Source organism: Xiphophorus couchianus, chromosome 13, assembly GCF_001444195.1.
Source record: "Xiphophorus couchianus chromosome 13, X_couchianus-1.0, whole genome shotgun sequence".
NCBI classification, from domain to species: Eukaryota; Metazoa; Chordata; class Actinopteri; order Cyprinodontiformes; family Poeciliidae; genus Xiphophorus; species Xiphophorus couchianus.
In genome coordinates, this window is record NC_040240.1 from 18,693,288 (window position 1) to 18,704,010 (window position 10,723).

Sequence of the window (10,723 nt, forward strand, 5' to 3'; positions counted from 1 at the left end):
TGTTCACCTTACAGGCAGTAAACACACTGTCAGCATTCAATCGTTTTTTTCTTTTTACAAAATAATCAAACATCACCAAAACAAAATGTAATTTATACTTAACAGGCAAACTGAACAAACAGAGATGGATCGGTATATTAATATACCGTATATGTTACACCGAGCTAGCAGAGCTGCTGCTTACCTTACAGGCAGTAAACACACTGTAAAGAATATGGCAGTTCGCGCGCAGAAATCCCCTGCGCTACGGTGTCCCCGGCAGGACAAACATGTCGGAATTGCGGTAGTGCCAGCAATTACAGAAAACAGCAGCACCCTCTTTTGGAACATTTATGCACTGCTTTACACATGCATAAATACAGATGTTTGAATGACAGCTTTGAAGATGTCTGGGCATACTTAAATTTATTTTCGATGTAACGTGTATCGTAAAGTTGTATGTTTTGTTTCTTATGTTTGGTGTATATCTTTTTAATTTTAGTCATGCTGCAGTTTAGAGGAGCATCTCCGGGGTCAACAGGGTCTGCAGCCATACCTCCTTGCTGTTGGGCGTCAGAGAAGCAAGATTGACAGCTTCTACATCGTCATGGATAAGTGCCTCATCCCATGCCAGACAAACGGTTCTCTTGGAGCATTTGATGAGCTATTCAAAGCACATTTTGTGAACATTGTCTTTTCTCCTATTCTCACTATGGGTATGACGATATATTTGAAGCATTTGATTGTTGAACACCATAGACTCTTTAAGTTCTTATATTCACATCGAAATTTGATACCTAAGCATCATTTTATGATCCACTATCCATCTTCCATTAGGAAAATAGGTCCATTGTTACATATGTGGTCTATGAGGTTTGAGGCTAAACACAAAATGTTTAAAGAATATTTTAAAAACTTTAAAAATATAACCAAATCACTTGCGAAAAAGCATCAGATGGCCATAGCTTATCGTTGGGAAACAATAAGTACTAAAGAAAATGAGCATGGGCCTCTCAAACCATTTTCACTTAAAGATGAAGATGTGGTCAACAAAGAAATGCTTCAAATGATTTCATCAGGAGATGTTTTCTCAACCAGCTGGGTTAGAGTTGAGGGTGTTGAATACAGACCAGGACTTGCTGTTTGCAGCACAATTCAAGATGAGATGCCAGTGTTTTGTCAGATAAGTGATGTACTTTTAGTTGACAATACCTTTCTTTTGTTATCTAAACAGCTATTCACAGAAACATTTGATGATCATCATCACGCTTTCAGGATTGTTCAAAGTGAAGAAAGGCATTTAGTAAAGAAAACTTAAATTTCATAAGCCTTTTGATATTCAAACCTCTTATGGCGTTTCTAATGAATGCTTGTTCATCGTACCACAATTTAAAATGTTGGAAACACAGCTGCAAAAATAAAGTGTTCAAAATTGATGTACTTGTGTCAAATGTTTTTTCTTAATAATTATTATAATTAATCATAATCATAAAGTAACTTTTTATGGAGTAAATAACACTTGAAAGTGTTAAATCAACACTAAAAGTGGTACATTTTGTTCTTGGATCAGTGTTATCCATTATATGGATGAACCCTGTTTTGTGAGTTAAATAAGTAACTCTGATAAAGTGTTAAAATTTTAACTATATTGAAAGTGTTAATTTAACTCTGAAGAGTGTGGACTATATAAACACTGAAAAAGTGTTAAAATCCACTCTGTGGGAGTTAAATTAACACTGGGCTTTTTGCTGTGATCCTAGGTAAGTCCTGTTTGGTGGAAAATATAGTTAATTGTTTCCTAACAACAGACACAGAGGAGTTCACTGTCTCCCTTATTTTCACTGTTTTATTAATGAAAAAGGTGGTCAATTTGTCACAGGCCTCAGAGGAGAAAAATTTACAGTTAACAGAAGAAGGTGGATTTGTCAATCTGTCAATAATCAAGAACAGAGCACGAGAGTTGTTGACAGAGGTAGAGATGACATTTGGAAAAAAAAAAACTCTTGCATTTCTCAGTTTATCTTTGAAGATATCTAAATGGGTTTGTACTTTAGTTTTACGCCACCGATGTTCTGCTTTCCGGGACTCTTTTTTTTCCCTTTTCTAACTGACTCAAAATTTCTCCAAGGTGGTTGTTAGGATGGCCCTTAGCGGGAGGCTGAAATAGGAGTCTGGAGGCAGGGGTAGTGCAACCTACCAGGTGTTTTAATCTCCAACATTTAACAAAGATGACATTCCTGCTTACATGGTCATGAGGTGTCGCAGCACCCGCACCTATTACGCCTATCATGTGGCCAACATGCAGGCTTTGTAATCCTGGGCGGCACCAATTAACACACTTCTCAAAAGACAGGTTAGAACAAACCACATATACACCAAACAACTTAACAAAACAACCAATCTTCAACACATAAATAACAAACATTCTTCATGGTTACATACTCATTTGCTATCTAAAACTACCCTCATATAAATATTAATTTATTCATCACTTCTAAAATGCCGCAGGCTTTGTTCCCCCTCTTCCATCTGCACTTGGTCTCTTCCGGAATCTTTATCAGGTGTTCAGGCCCCCGGGGACTCTTTTCGCCTGAACACCCTACAGAGGAACAGACAGAGGTAAGCCATAATCTACAAACATTTGTAATACATTTCATAATTACCATACCTACTTCATTTATATTATTCCCCCCCAGGACACCCTCAATACCCACTGAGATGCCCTGCATAAAACACCCAATAAAATACTTCAATCTATTTGTACCCGTCTCATTATCATTTACACATAATTAAAGTATTATCCTGACCAGTAATGAAGACCTTCATTACAGTGGTTTACGTTTCCCAGAGATTACTTTTGTAGTAACAGGAGCAATGGTGTCAATAACCTTCTGAATTGTAAAAATAAACTTGTCTGTTAAATCACTCAGAGAAGTACAGGAGTGTATAGCAGTTGAAGGAACAGCCTGAATAAATCGATCGGCAGTAGTTTCTGTAATGCATCTTTTTGAAATAACTTGTGTATGGTTGTCTTTTTGAGCAGGGCAGACTGACAGAAGCTGCTACACAATGGGCGCCATCGGACCTTTGACTAACAGCAGGCAAGGCAGGTTTGGTGCCTTGCTCAAGGACTCAACAACTGAGATGGATGTGGGGAGTTTGAACCGGCAACCCATCAGTTACAGGAACCACAGTGGCTACAACCAGTTTAGCTGTAGTACCACCATCTACTGGGTTCAAGGATAAGGCACAACATACACTAAAAGAAAACTCAAAACTTTTAATCTTCAATGAAATGTTACACTTTAACTTCTTTCTAAAATACATATATAAATACACATAAAAATTGTTTCAACATAAATGCATGCAGCAAAAAAGAGCAAAATATTACAGCTAAAACTAGAGAAAAAAAGCAAAGTATTAAAAATAATCACATGTACTTTGTGCAATCAATGCATGAAAATTAGTTTGTGGTGAATCTTGCATTTTCTTTAAAGTACAAATGAGTTTTCTTTCATTTGAAAAGATTTTAATTAGGTAGAGTAAAACTGGTTACAATAATTTGAAAGAAAACTCATTTTACTTTAAAGACAAAACTATCACAAATACTATTTTTGCAGATGTTTTGAAAATACTCAATTCTGTACATTCTATTGTTGATTTAAAAAACTACAAAAATAAACCCCACAAACTCTCTATGGTACAGAATAATACAAATCAATCCCTCAAGTCCAATCATGTGAGAATGTTCTGGAAGGGAGTCCATGTCCGGTCAGACTCTGTTAATGCATGAAATAGTCAGTGGGCCCTCAAGCCTCTTCATCTATCAGCATCAGTATTGGCACTCTTCAGGGCTGTGTGCTGAGCCCTCTGCTCTTCATGTTCTACACACACAACATACAGTTTGACATAAACAGTATGTTAATACAATAACATAAAGTTTATCATTATTGTTCTTTAATACAGAATATACCAGAAAAACAAAACATCTCTGAAGGAAAATGTGTCATGGTTGCACATCTCCAAGTATCCAAATGATCACATTTAAGAAATACAACAATTTTCAGCTTAATAGACATGAAACCCCTCCAGTCTTTCATTCTAGTTTTAAACCAAATCAGTTCTATAGTGAACCTCAACATAGAACATGTATGGAAAATACTTCTACTGCTTTTCAACTGTGTGACGCCTCAAGTGGTGAATTAAACTCACCTTGTGACGAAAACTTTCTCCACAGGTCACACATGAAAATGGTTTTTCACCAGTGTGAATAATCATGTGCCGAGTTAACTCCTGTTTTTGACTAAAACGTTTTCCACAGTTCACACATGAAAACGGCTTTTCACCAGTGTGAATCATCATGTGCCGAGTTAACTCCTGTTTTTGACTAAAACGTTTTCCACAGTTCACACATGAAAACGGCTTTTCACCAGTGTGAATCATCATGTGCTGAGTTAAATGCTGTTTTTGACTAAAACTTTTTCCACAGTTCACACATGAAAACGGCTTTTCACCAGTGTGAATCATCATGTGCTGAGATAAAACCTGTTTTTGACTAAAACGTTTTCCACAGTTCACACATGAAAACGGCTTTTCACCAGTGTGAATCATCATGTGCTGAGTTAAATTCTGTTTTTGACTAAAACCTTTTCCACAGTTCACACATGAAAACGGCTTTTCACCAGTGTGAATCATCATATGCTTAGTTAAATTCCGTTTTTGACTAAAACCTTTTCCACAGTTCACACATGAAAACGGCTTTTCACCAGTGTGAATCATCATGTGCTGAGTTAAATGCTGTTTTAGACTAAAACTTTTTCCACAATTCACACATGAAAACGGCTTTTCACCAGTGTGAGTCTTCATGTGCTGAGTTAAATTCTGTTTTTGACTAAAACTTTTTCCACAGTTCACACATGAAAACGGCTTTTCACCAGTGTGAATCATCATGTGCTCAGTTAAACTAAGTTTTCGACTAAAACCTTTTCCACAATTCACACATGAATACGGCTTTTCACCAGTGTGAGTCATCATGTGCTTAGTTAAATTCTGTTTTTCACTAAAACTTTTTCCACAGTTCACACAGGAAAACGGCTTTTCACCAGTGTGAATCATCATATGCTTAGTTAAATTCCGTTTTTCACTAAAACTTTTTCCACAGTTCACACATGAAAACTGCTTTTCACCAGTGTGAATCATCATGTGCCGAGTTAAATGCTGTTTTTGACTAAAACATTTTCCACAGTTCACACATGAAAACGGCTTTTGACCCGTATGAGTTCTCATGTGAGCATCAAAAACAGATTTTGAAGTCAAACGCTTCTTACAGATGTCACATGAGAAAGGTTTTCTTCTTTCCTGATTTTGGTTCTCAGCTTCAGCAGCTTCCTGGAAGATGACTTGGTTCCTGTTTGGTTCTGATTCACTGTGGTCTGTTTGCTCATCAACAGGAACCAACATGCAGGTATCAGTCTCCTGTTTTAATTCAATCTGTTCTTAACCCTGACTGCAGTAAACTTCTTTCTCTTCCACTTTTATCTGCTGGTGTTTTAGATCCTCCTGCTCTTCTTTTATCTGATGATTTTCAGGCACTTCCTGTCCTTGTTTCACCTGCAGAGGTTCTAACTCCTCCTGGTCCAGAGTGGATCTCCTCTCCTGGTTATAAACGTTACACTTCAGGGAATCTGGAGAAGAAAACAGAGAAAGAGTAATTGCTACCTTTTCTGAAATAAATACGAGTAATTGTTCATCTTTCAAGACAGAAATAAATTTAAAAAAACAATTGATAATTCAAGAGCGTAGACAGAGATACAGATCAGTCGATATATCCAGCTGACATTTGGGGAATTCTCAAATTAACGGATATGAAAAAAAATATTTTATTGCAAAATTAATTGTAGTAGGGATTATTGTTAATATTTACCTGCAAATTGTATTATTTCAAGATACTATTTATTTTTATTACTTTGAATTATATTGAAATTTTACTTTAGTTCACTTTATATCTTTATGGTTTATTTATAAACATGAGTTTATTTGTAGGTTAATAGCTGTTTAGTTTTTGTTCCTTTGTTATTTACTTTTGTAAGTTAGACATTAAGAACTGTGGGTCCATTTTCTGTAAGTATAGGGACTGGTATAGGACCAGCATGCACTGGGTTGGGCCTGTGGGTTTTGACCAGAGCAGGAGAGGAAACAATGAAAAGTAGTGATGGTGACATGAAGCTTCATGAAGCCCTGAGGAACTCCATCCAATCATTCGACTCATGAGCCGATGCACCGCGGTGCTTCATTTGCTCTACTGTGACATCAACTGGACAATATATGTAAAATAGAAAATTCCTGAAGAAATTTAACCGGGGCCTGCCAAAGTGTGCCCATCGGTTTGGACCCAGCGTTCTGATGCTAAAAATTAGCATCAATGCTAAAGAAAGCTGCAATCATATGAGGAGAATGACCAGAATGTTTACTAACATGTACTTGCACCAGAGGAGCCAGAGGAGCCTGTTCAGTGACAGACTGCTGCTTCCCAAGTGCCGGACCAATAGATTTAAGAAATCTTTTGTCCCCCATGCCTTCAGACTGTACAATTCCTCAATGGGGGGGGGGGGGTGACACAGGACACAGGGTAGAGGGAGAAGTGACCCCTTGTATTTTTCTCCATACTTATCAGGTCAAACCACTGTTAAGGAAATATGATTATTTTTAATGCTTAATACAGTTAATCTTAAAAGATATATGGAACACTCTTATTTTGAACAGGTTTGTGTTAAGCATTTAAAACTAAACCAGAGGGGTAAGCATTCAGAGACACAGGAACCAAATGCAGATTAAGGGAGATCTCTCAATGGGACCCCACTGTGAGGCCAGGCCACAGGCGAAGCCATAAAATTAGCATTTTCCTTGGGAGACAGAGACTGTAGATTTCTCAGGTATCTGTGAGGTCTTATCTCAGGATCGTTCTGTACTCAGAATGACTGTGGGAGCCACGGGGGTTAGGGCCAGCTATCCGCTCTTTTGTTTTGGTAGAAGGCAGATGGTCCTTTGATCTTTGCGTAGATTGAGGGGAGTTTCCAAGTTTCCCTGGGAGTTTCCAGTTGGCCAACAAGAGGAACGCCTAGAATGCATAAATTAAATAGGAAAACACCCACTCAGTATAAAATTTAGTGTCATCACTAAATTGTCAGAAAGTTGCCACTTTTTTGCTTTTTTGCATTGGCTCTCTCTCCAAAGACGTCTTTGCTGTTTGTCTTTGTTTCGTGTTTTTGTCTCCCCTTGTGTGTCTTTATTTTTATGAGAAAAATGCATATCTCTGTTCCTCTGCAGCTTTGTTGTTGATTGCTTTGTATGAGATTAAACTCTGTGATCTGTGACGTCAACGCGCAGTGTGGTGGTTCCACTTTCTAGCGGCTGCCCCGCCCGCTGAGAGGACCCGGGTTTTAAGGAAGAAGACGAGCCAAACGATTTGTCTAAAGTTTTTAATAATTATTCTTCCTTTACACCACATAGTGCAATACGATATCACTGGTCAGTCTATCCGCCAAATTCTTATATTTTTTTTGTGTTGTATATATATTTATTTATATTCTTATATTCTTTATTCCTATTCCCTGTTTCTTGCATAATTTAAGGTTTTGCTTGCATAATTTAAGGTTTTGGTTACTCACATTTAGTGTGTACCTTAGTATTTAATTTGTAATTTTGTATTCTTTTGCATTTTTGCTTACTGTGTGTTATCTTTGTTTTTTGCCTGGGAGCTGCTGGTAACTTCAATTTCCTGAGGGAGTCTTCCCAAGGGATCAATAAAGTACAAGTCTAAGTCTAAGTCAGTATGATAAAGTAAGTGTATCAGCTAAAATTAGCCAAAATGCTAATGTTAGCATGAATGCTGTCAGTAGCATGTGGGGCATCACTAGCATGTTGTCTGTACTTTACTTACTCCATTCGGTATACTAAACATGGCTAATAAGTAAGAAAATTAGCTAATAGCTTATTTAAGCTAAAAGACTAATGCAGCAAAGATATTAGCAAAGATAATGCAGGCTAACATTATTTCACTGTCGATGGTAGTGCACTAACCTTAGAAGAATATTAAGGCTTTTATTTTGAAATAATATTGTTGACTGAACTTTTATAGGATGTTTGGTTTGACAAACAATCGCCACTACAATTTATTTATTACAAATTATTACATTTTACAGCTACTAACACACTATTATTGTTTCATGCTGTTTGCTTTACTAACCTTGCGCTGCATTGTTCACATTTCTCCTGTTTTCAAAAGTAAGTTTGATTAGTTAAAGGAGGAAAAGCCATAAAAGGTCATTTTATTTCTACATCAATAAGCCATTTTCACAGCGTAATTGTGATTCCTGCGTTCATTTACCGGTTAACAAAACATTTATACGGGAAAAGAACATTTACTAAAATGATCCTCATACAGAAAGGTGCAGACATTTAGACCTTAACCTGCATCCAAACGCTGCTGGTTCCTACCTATTCGGTGTAAGATTATCTGGGGCCTCCGGGAGAAATCCAGCAGTCTGCGATGATCATCCATCTCTTCCTCCGACTTGACGATGATTTCTTTAAACTCTGTGAATGTTTCTTCAGCAGCAGTTAACGGCTCGTTGATAAACTCGTTTAAACTGGACTGAAGATATTTTTAGAGAAACTCGAAACAGACCACGTGCCGGCCGTCCTCTTTGTCTTTGTCGGGGTTTTTCTTCTTCTTCTTCTTCTTTAGATTTTAACGGCAGCTTGCATCCATTTACGTTGCACTACTGCCCTCTATTGACTCCTACCATCTACACCTCAAATTCTCTTAAAAATCCCAGTGTTTTTTAAAAAACGAAAAATCTTCTTTTTCCCCTCAATACTATTTAGCTGATCGATCACCTTCTCAAATTTCAATTCCCTACTAACACCTAGTTCTGTTTTTAATAATCTTCTTTGACTTGCGTATTTCCTACATTTAATCAAAACATGTTCCACTGTTTCTACTTCATCACACCATCTACATAAACCAGTAAGGTGTTTCCCCATCTTAAAAAGAGTTCCTTTTAGGAAACTATGCCCAGTTCTTATTCTATTTATAATTATCTCTTCCCTCCTGTTTAATCCACTGATCCTTTCTACATCGACTGTATTTTGTATTCTAAATAAATGTCTTCCATTTATTTTATTTACCCACCTAGCTTCCCATATCTTCTTGCTTTCTTTCCAAATTATACTTTTGCCTTCAGATTTAGATAATTTTATTTGCATAACAATATCATCTTGTTTAATTGTCTCCTTCGCCAGCCTGTCTGCTCTTTCATTCCCCATAATACCTACATGAGCAGGAGTCCAGAATAATACAACATTTTTATTTTGTTCACATATCCTATGATGAACCGCCATAATCTCATATAAAATATTTTGATGATTTTTTGTACGTCCCTTTCCGATACTCGTCAACGCAGATAGAGAGTCACTACAAACTATTATTTTATTCCTATCAGTTTCCTCCACCCATTCTAAAGCTACTAAAATAGCACCTAGTTCTACCACAAATACACTCAAATAATCAGATGTTCTTTTTGAAATACTAATCTTTAATTCAGGAATCACTATGGCTATACTGGTTGCTTCACTTTTAGGGTCTTTCGACCCATCCGTATAAATTTGCAAATATTCATTATATTTATTCTGCATTTGATTATAAAATTCTTGGCAAGTATCTAATGTGTTCCTTTTCCTAATATTTGTTAGTGTTCTGTCTACATTAATATATTTCCAAGTCCATGTCGGTCTCAAAGGCCACAATACAGTTGGACTAAATTCCTTATAATATACATTAAAAATTTTCGCTCTATCATCCCCAACCCACCCAAAACTATCCATTTGTTTCTTTCCTCTTTCCCAACACTCTCCTAATAATTTCTTAACCGGGTGATCTGCATTATGTCCTTTTAAACTTATCCAATAATTGACCATTAGCTGCTGTCTTTTAATGCATAATGGCATTTCTCCTGACTCTACTTGTAATGCACATATTGGTGTTGATTTAACTGCCCCTAAACATATTCTCAGTGCTCTGGCTTGAATAACATCTAACTTTTTTAACCTAGTTTTAGCTGCTGATCCATACACCACACTCCCATAATCTATTCTTGATCTAATTAGAGACACATATATATTTTTAAGGGAATCGAAATTCGCACCCCATGTCAACCCAGCTAAACACCTCATAATGTTTAGAACCTTTTTATTCTTCTCCATAATATGTTCTATATGATTTCCCCAAGTTAGTTTCTTATCAAAAACTACTCCCAAAAAACGAAACCAATCAACCCTTTCTAACTCTTTCTCATATAAACACAACTTTTTTTCAACCCCTATTTTTTTATTTGTGAAAAACATTACTTTTGTCTTTTCAAAATTTAAAGCCCCACTTTACTCCCCACTTACCCACTTTATCTATACCTTCCTGTATTTTAACAATAAGATGGTCCACATTTCTTCCCCTTTTCCATAATGCTCCATCATCAGCAAAAAGTGACTTACCAAAACCGATGGATAATTCTTTAAAAATGTCGTTGATCATAACTGAAAATAATGTTGGACTTACCACACTTCCTTGAGGTGTTCCATTTTCTATTTTACATCATTTCGAAAACTGACATCCTATTTTTACTTGAATATTTCTATCCCGTAAAAAATCCCATAACCACTTGTCTTTAAAGCCAGAGGGAAGACTCCA